Genomic DNA, 8597 nt, shown 5'->3' with positions numbered 1-8597 from the left:
CCCGAAACAAAGTATAGGTTTTCATTATGTGAATAACTTGAAAATCTTAGCTCAAACAGCTTCAAAACCTGTTTGCCTAGCACGGGGATCTTGAACTGATTAAAATAACGCCTTAAATATGTGTGTATGCTTCTTCTATCAAGACTTACAGCTATTTATACGAAGTTGTACAAAAACGCTTTATTTCGTCAAGACAGTGCGTTTCCTACGATTATATGCATTTGAATGGGGAACTCGCCCGAAACAAAGTATAGGTTTTAATTATGTGAATAACTTGAAAATCTTAGCTCAAACAGCTTCAAAACCTGTTTGCCCAGCACGGGGATCTTGAACTGTATAAGATAACGCCTTAAATATGTGTGTCTGAGTCGTCTATCAAAACTTACAGCTATTTATATGAAGTTGTACAAAAACGCTTTATTTCGTCAAGACAGTGCGTTTCCTACGATTACATGCATTTGAATGGGGAACTCGCCCGAAACAAAGTATAGGTTTTCATTATGTGAATAACTTGAAAATCTTAGCTCAAACAGCTTCAAAACCTGTTTGCCCAGCACGGGGATCTTCAACTGTATAAGATAACGCCTTAAATATGTGTGTATGCTTCTTCTATCAAGACTTACAGCTATTTATATGAAGTTGTACAAAAACGCTTTATTTCGTCAAGACAGTGCGTTTCCTACGATTACATGCATTTGAATGGGGAACTAGCCTGAAACAAAGTATAGGTTTTCATTATGTGAATAACTTGAAAATCTTAGCTCAAACAGCTTCAAAACCTGTTTGCCCAGCACGGGGATCTGGAACTGATTAAAATAACGCCTTAAATATGTGTGTCTGAGTCGTCTATCAAAACTTACAGCTATTTATATGAAGTTGTACAAAAACGCTTTATTTCGTCAAGACAGTGCGTTTCCTACGATTACATGCATTTGAATGGGGAACTCGCCCGAAACAAAGTATAGGTTTTCATTATGTGAATAACTTGAAAATCTTAGCTCAAACAGCTTCAAAACCTGTTTGCCCAGCACGGGGATCTTGAACTGTATAAGATAACGCCTTAAATATGTGTGTATGCTTCTTCTATCAAGACTTACAGCTATTTATATGAAGTTGTACAAAAACGCTTTATTTCGTCAAGACAGTGCGTTTCCTACGATTACATGCATTTGAATGGGGAACTCGCCCGAAACAAAGTATAGGTTTTCATTATGTGAATAACTTGAAAATCTTAGTTCGAACAGCTTCAAAACCTGTTTGTCCAGCACGGGGATCTTGAACTGTATAAGATAACGCCTTAAATATGTGTGTATGCTTCTTCTATCAAGACTTAGAGCTATTTATATGAAGTTGTACAAAAACGCTTTATTTCGTCAAGACAGTAAGTTTCCTACGATTACATGCATTTGAATGGGGAACTCGCCCGAAACAAAGTATAGGTTTTCATTATGTGAATAACTTGAAAATCTTAGCTCAAACAGCTTCAAAACCTGTTTGCCCAGCACGGGGATCTTGAACTGATTAAAATAACGCCTTAAATATGTGTGTATGCTTCTTCTATCAAGACTTACAGCTATTTATATGAAGTTGTACAAAAACGCTTTATTTCGTCAAGACAGTGCGTTTCCTACGATTACATGCATTTGAATGGGGAAGTCGCCCGAAACAAAGTATAGGTTTTCATTATGTGAATAACTTGAAAATCTTAGCTCAAACAGCTTCAAAACCTGTTTGCCCAGCACGGGGATCTTGAACTGTATAAGATAACGCCTTAAATATGTGTGTATGCTTGTTCTATCAAGACTTACAGCCATTTATATGAAGTTGTACAAAAACGCTTTATTTCGTCAAGACAGTGCGTTTCCTACGATTACATGCATTTGAATGGGGAACTCGCCCGAAACAAAGTATAGGTTTTCATTATGTGAATAACTTGAAAATCTTAGCTCAAACAGCTTCAAAACCTGTTTGCCCAGCACGGGGATCTTGAACTGTATAAGATAACGCCTTAAATATGTGTGTCTGAGTCGTCTATCAAAACTTACAGCTATTTATATGAAGTTGTACAAAAACGCTTTATTTTGTCAAGACAGTGCGTTTCCTACGATTACATGCATTTGAATGGGGAACTCGCCCGAAACAAAGTATAGGTTTTCATTATGTGAATAACTTGAAAATCTTAGCTCAAACAGCTTCAAAACCTGTTTGCCCAGCACGGGGATCTTGAACTGATTAAAATAACGCCTTAAATATGTGTGTATGCTTCTTCTATCAAGACTTACAGCTATTTATATGAAGTTGTACAAAAACGCTTTATTTCGTCAAGACAGTGCGTTTCCTACGATTACATGCATTTGAATGGGGAAGTCGCCCGAAACAAAGTATAGGTTTTCATTATGTGAATAACTTGAAAATCTTAGCTCAAACAGCTTCAAAACCTGTTTGCCCAGCACGGGGATCTTGAACTGTATAAGATAACGCCTTAAATATGTGTGTATGCTTGTTCTATCAAGACTTACAGCTATTTATATGAAGTTGTACAAAAACGCTTTATTTCGTCAAGACAGTGCGTTTCCTACGATTACATGCATTTGAATGGGGAACTCGTCCGAAACAAAGTATAGGTTTTCATTATGTGAATAACTTGAAAATCTTAGCTCAAACAGCTTCAAAACCTGTTTGCCCAGCACGGGGATCTTGAACTGTATAAGATAACGCCTTAAATATGTGTGTATGCTTCTTCTATCAAGACTTACAGCTATTTATATGAAGTTGTATACACGCTTTATTTCGTCAAGACAGTGCGTTTCCTACGATTACATGCATTTGAATGGGGAACTCGCCCGAAACAAAGTATAGGTTTTCATTATGTGAATAACTTGAAAATCTTAGCTCAAACAGCTTCAAAACCTGTTTGCCCAGCACGGGGATCTTGAACTGTATAAGATAACGCCTTAAATATGTGTGTCTGAGTCGTCTATCAAAACTTACAGCTATTTATATGAAGTTGTACAAAAACGCTTTATTTCGTCAAGACAGTGCGTTTCCTACGATTACATGCATTTGAATGGGGAACTCGCCCGAAACAAAGTATAGGTTTTCATTATGTGAATAACTTGAAAATCTTAGCTCAAACAGCTTCAAAACCTGTTTGTCCAGCACGGGGATCTTGAACTGTATAAGATAACGCCTTAAATATGTGTGTATGCTTCTTCTATCAAGACTTACAGCTATTTATATGAAGTTGTACAAAAACGCTTTATTTCGTCAAGACAGTGCGTTTCCTACGATTACATGCATTTGAATGGGGAACTCGTCCGAAACAAAGTATAGGTTTTCATTATGTGAATAACTTGAAAATCTTAGCTCAAACAGCTTCAAAACCTGTTTGCCCAGCACGGGGATCTTGAACTGTATAAGATAACGCCTTAAATATGTGTGTATGCTTCTTCTATCAAGACTTACAGCTATTTATATGAAGTTGTATACACGCTTTATTTCGTCAAGACAGTGCGTTTCCTACGATTACATGCATTTGAATGGGGAACTCGCCCGAAACAAAGTATAGGTTTTCATTATGTGAATAACTTGAAAATCTTAGCTCAAACAGCTTCAAAACCTGTTTGCCCAGCACGGGGATCTTGAACTGTATAAGATAACGCCTTAAATATGTGTGTCTGAGTCGTCTATCAAAACTTACAGCTATTTATATGAAGTTGTACAAAAACGCTTTATTTCGTCAAGACAGTAAGTTTCCTACGATTACATGCATTTGAATGGGGAACTCGCCCGAAACAAAGTATAGGTTTTCATTATGTGAATAACTTGAAAATCTTAGCTCAAACAGCTTCAAAACCTGTTTGCCCAGCACGGGGATCTTGAACTGATTAAAATAACGCCTTAAATATGTGTGTATGCTTCTTCTATCAAGACTTACAGCTATTTATATGAAGTTGTACAAAAACGCTTTATTTCGTCAAGACAGTGCGTTTCCTACGATTACATGCATTTGAATGGGGAAGTCGCCCGAAACAAAGTATAGGTTTTCATTATGTGAATAACTTGAAAATCTTAGCTCAAACAGCTTCAAAACCTGTTTGCCCAGCACGGGGATCTTGAACTGTATAAGATAACGCCTTAAATATGTGTGTATGCTTGTTCTATCAAGACTTACAGCCATTTATATGAAGTTGTACAAAAACGCTTTATTTCGTCAAGACAGTGCGTTTCCTACGATTACATGCATTTGAATGGGGAACTCGCCCGAAACAAAGTATAGGTTTTCATTATGTGAATAACTTGAAAATCTTAGCTCAAACAGCTTCAAAACCTGTTTGCCCAGCACGGGGATCTTGAACTGTATAAGATAACGCCTTAAATATGTGTGTCTGAGTCGTCTATCAAAACTTACAGCTATTTATATGAAGTTGTACAAAAACGCTTTATTTTGTCAAGACAGTGCGTTTCCTACGATTACATGCATTTGAATGGGGAACTCGCCCGAAACAAAGTATAGGTTTTCATTATGTGAATAACTTGAAAATCTTAGCTCAAACAGCTTCAAAACCTGTTTGCCCAGCACGGGGATCTTGAACTGATTAAAATAACGCCTTAAATATGTGTGTATGCTTCTTCTATCAAGACTTACAGCTATTTATATGAAGTTGTACAAAAACGCTTTATTTCGTCAAGACAGTGCGTTTCCTACGATTACATGCATTTGAATGGGGAAGTCGCCCGAAACAAAGTATAGGTTTTCATTATGTGAATAACTTGAAAATCTTAGCTCAAACAGCTTCAAAACCTGTTTGCCCAGCACGGGGATCTTGAACTGTATAAGATAACGCCTTAAATATGTGTGTATGCTTGTTCTATCAAGACTTACAGCTATTTATATGAAGTTGTACAAAAACGCTTTATTTCGTCAAGACAGTGCGTTTCCTACGATTACATGCATTTGAATGGGGAACTCGTCCGAAACAAAGTATAGGTTTTCATTATGTGAATAACTTGAAAATCTTAGCTCAAACAGCTTCAAAACCTGTTTGCCCAGCACGGGGATCTTGAACTGTATAAGATAACGCCTTAAATATGTGTGTATGCTTCTTCTATCAAGACTTACAGCTATTTATATGAAGTTGTATACACGCTTTATTTCGTCAAGACAGTGCGTTTCCTACGATTACATGCATTTGAATGGGGAACTCGCCCGAAACAAAGTATAGGTTTTCATTATGTGAATAACTTGAAAATCTTAGCTCAAACAGCTTCAAAACCTGTTTGCCCAGCACGGGGATCTTGAACTGTATAAGATAACGCCTTAAATATGTGTGTCTGAGTCGTCTATCAAAACTTACAGCTATTTATATGAAGTTGTACAAAAACGCTTTATTTCGTCAAGACAGTGCGTTTCCTACGATTACATGCATTTGAATGGGGAACTCGCCCGAAACAAAGTATAGGTTTTCATTATGTGAATAACTTGAAAATCTTAGCTCAAACAGCTTCAAAACCTGTTTGTCCAGCACGGGGATCTTGAACTGTATAAGATAACGCCTTAAATATGTGTGTATGCTTCTTCTATCAAGACTTACAGCTATTTATATGAAGTTGTACAAAAACGCTTTATTTCGTCAAGACAGTGCGTTTCCTACGATTACATGCATTTGAATGGGGAACTCGTCCGAAACAAAGTATAGGTTTTCATTATGTGAATAACTTGAAAATCTTAGCTCAAACAGCTTCAAAACCTGTTTGCCCAGCACGGGGATCTTGAACTGTATAAGATAACGCCTTAAATATGTGTGTATGCTTCTTCTATCAAGACTTACAGCTATTTATATGAAGTTGTATACACGCTTTATTTCGTCAAGACAGTGCGTTTCCTACGATTACATGCATTTGAATGGGGAACTCGCCCGAAACAAAGTATAGGTTTTCATTATGTGAATAACTTGAAAATCTTAGCTCAAACAGCTTCAAAACCTGTTTGCCCAGCATGGGGATCTTGAACTGTATAAGATAACGCCTTAAATATGTGTGTATGCTTCTTCTATCAAGACTTACAGCTATTTATATGAAGTTGTACAAAAACGCTTTATTTCGTCAAGACAGTGCGTTTCCTACGATTACATGCATTTGAATGGGGAACTCGTCCGAAACAAAGTATAGGTTTTCATTATGTGAATAACTTGAAAATCTTAGCTCAAACAGCTTCAAAACCTGTTTGCCCAGCACGGGGATCTTGAACTGTATAAGATAACGCCTTAAATATATGTGTATGCTTCTTCTATCAAGACTTACAGCTATTTATATGAAGTTGTATACACGCTTTATTTCGTCAAGACAGTGCGTTTCCTACGATTACATGCATTTGAATGGGGAACTCGCCCGAAACAAAGTATAGGTTTTCATTATGTGAATAACTTGAAAATCTTAGCTCAAACAGCTTCAAAACCTGTTTGCCCAGCACGGGGATCTTGAACTGTATAAGATAACGCCTTAAATATGTGTGTCTGAGTCGTCTATCAAAACTTACAGCTATTTATATGAAGTTGTACAAAAACGCTTTATTTCGTCAAGACAGTGCGTTTCCTACGATTACATGCATTTGAATGGGGAACTCGCCCGAAACAAAGTATAGGTTTTCATTATGTGAATAACTTGAAAATCTTAGCTCAAACAGCTTCAAAACCTGTTTGCCCAGCACGGGGATCTTGAACTGTATAAGATAACGCCTTAAATATGTGTGTATGCTTCTTCTATCAAGACTTACAGCTATTTATATGAAGTTGTATACACGCTTTATTTCATCAAGACAGTGCGTTTCCTACGATTACATGCATTTGAATGGGGAACTCGTCCGAAACAAAGTATAGGTTTTCATTATGTGAATAACTTGAAAAGATAACGCCTTAAATATGTGTGTATGCTTCTTCTATCAAGACTTACAGCTATTTATATGAAGTTGTATACACGCTTTATTTCGTCAAGACAGTGCGTTTCCTACGATTACATGCATTTGAATGGGGAACTCGTCCGAAACAAAGTATAGGTTTTCATTATGTGAATAACTTGAAAAGATAACGCCTTAAATATGTGTGTATGCTTCTTCTATCAAAACTTACAGCTATTTATATGAAGTTGTACAAAAACGCTTTATTTCGTCAAGACAGTGCGTTTCCTACGATTACATGCATTTGAATGGGGAAGTCGCCCGAAACAAAGTATAGGTTTTCATTATGTGAATAACTTGAAAATCTTAGCTCAAACAGCTTCAAAACCTGTTTGCCCAGCACGGGGATCTTGAACTGATTAAAATAACGCCTTAAATATGTGTGTATGCTTCTTCTATCAAGACTTACAGCTATTTATATGAAGTTGTACAAAAACGCTTTATTTCGTCAAGACAGTGCGTTTCCTACGATTACATGCATTTGAATGGGGAAGTCGCCCGAAACAAAGTATAGGTTTTCATTATGTGAATAACTTGAAAATCTTAGCTCAAACAGCTTCAAAACCTGTTTGCCCAGCACGGGGATCTTGAACTGTATAAGATAACGCCTTAAATATGTGTGTATGCTTCTTCTATCAAGACTTACAGCTATTTATATGAAGTTGTATACACGCTTTATTTCGTCAAGACAGTGCGTTTCCTACGATTACATGCATTTGAATGGGGAACTCGCCCGAAACAAAGTATAGGTTTTCATTATGTGAATAACTTGAAAATCTTAGCTCAAACAGCTTCAAAACCTGTTTGCCCAGCACGGGGATCTTGAACTGTATAAGATAACGCCTTAAATATGTGTGTCTGAGTCGTCTATCAAAACTTACAGCTATTTATATGAAGTTGTACAAAAACGCTTTATTTCGTCAAGACAGTGCGTTTCCTACGATTACATGCATTTGAATGGGGAACTCGCCCGAAACAAAGTATAGGTTTTCATTATGTGAATAACTTGAAAATCTTAGCTCAAACAGCTTCAAAACCTGTTTGTCCAGCACGGGGATCTTGAACTGTATAAGATAACGCCTTAAATATGTGTGTCTGAGTCGTCTATCAAAACTTACAGCTATTTATATGAAGTTGTACAAAAACGCTTTATTTCGTCAAGACAGTGCGTTTCCTACGATTACATGCATTTGAATGGGGAACTCGCCCGAAACAAAGTATAGGTTTTCATTATGTGAATAACTTGAAAATCTTAGCTCAAACAGCTTCAAAACCTGTTTGTCCAGCACGGGGATCTTGAACTGTATAAGATAACGCCTTAAATATGTGTGTATGCTTCTTCTATCAAGACTTACAGCTATTTATATGAAGTTGTACAAAAACGCTTTATTTCGTCAAGACAGTGCGTTTCCTACGATTACATGCATTTGAATGGGGAAGTCGCCCGAAACAAAGTATAGGTTTTCATTATGTGAATAACTTGAAAATCTTAGCTCAAACAGCTTCAAAACCTGTTTGCCCAGCACGGGGATCTTGAACTGTATAAGATAACGCCTTAAATATGTGTGTATGCTTCTTCTATCAAGACTTACAGCTATTTATATGAAGTTGTACAAAAACGCTTTATTTCGTCAAGACAGTG

Source organism: Neolamprologus brichardi, unplaced genomic scaffold, assembly GCF_056152115.1.
Source record: "Neolamprologus brichardi isolate AB-2024 unplaced genomic scaffold, ASM5615211v1 NODE_ptg000033l+_length_6344489_cov_1, whole genome shotgun sequence".
In the NCBI taxonomy this organism is placed as follows: Eukaryota; Metazoa; Chordata; class Actinopteri; order Cichliformes; family Cichlidae; genus Neolamprologus; species Neolamprologus brichardi.
The sequence above is the reverse complement of the archived record's forward strand: the minus strand, read 5'-3'. Positions refer to the sequence as shown.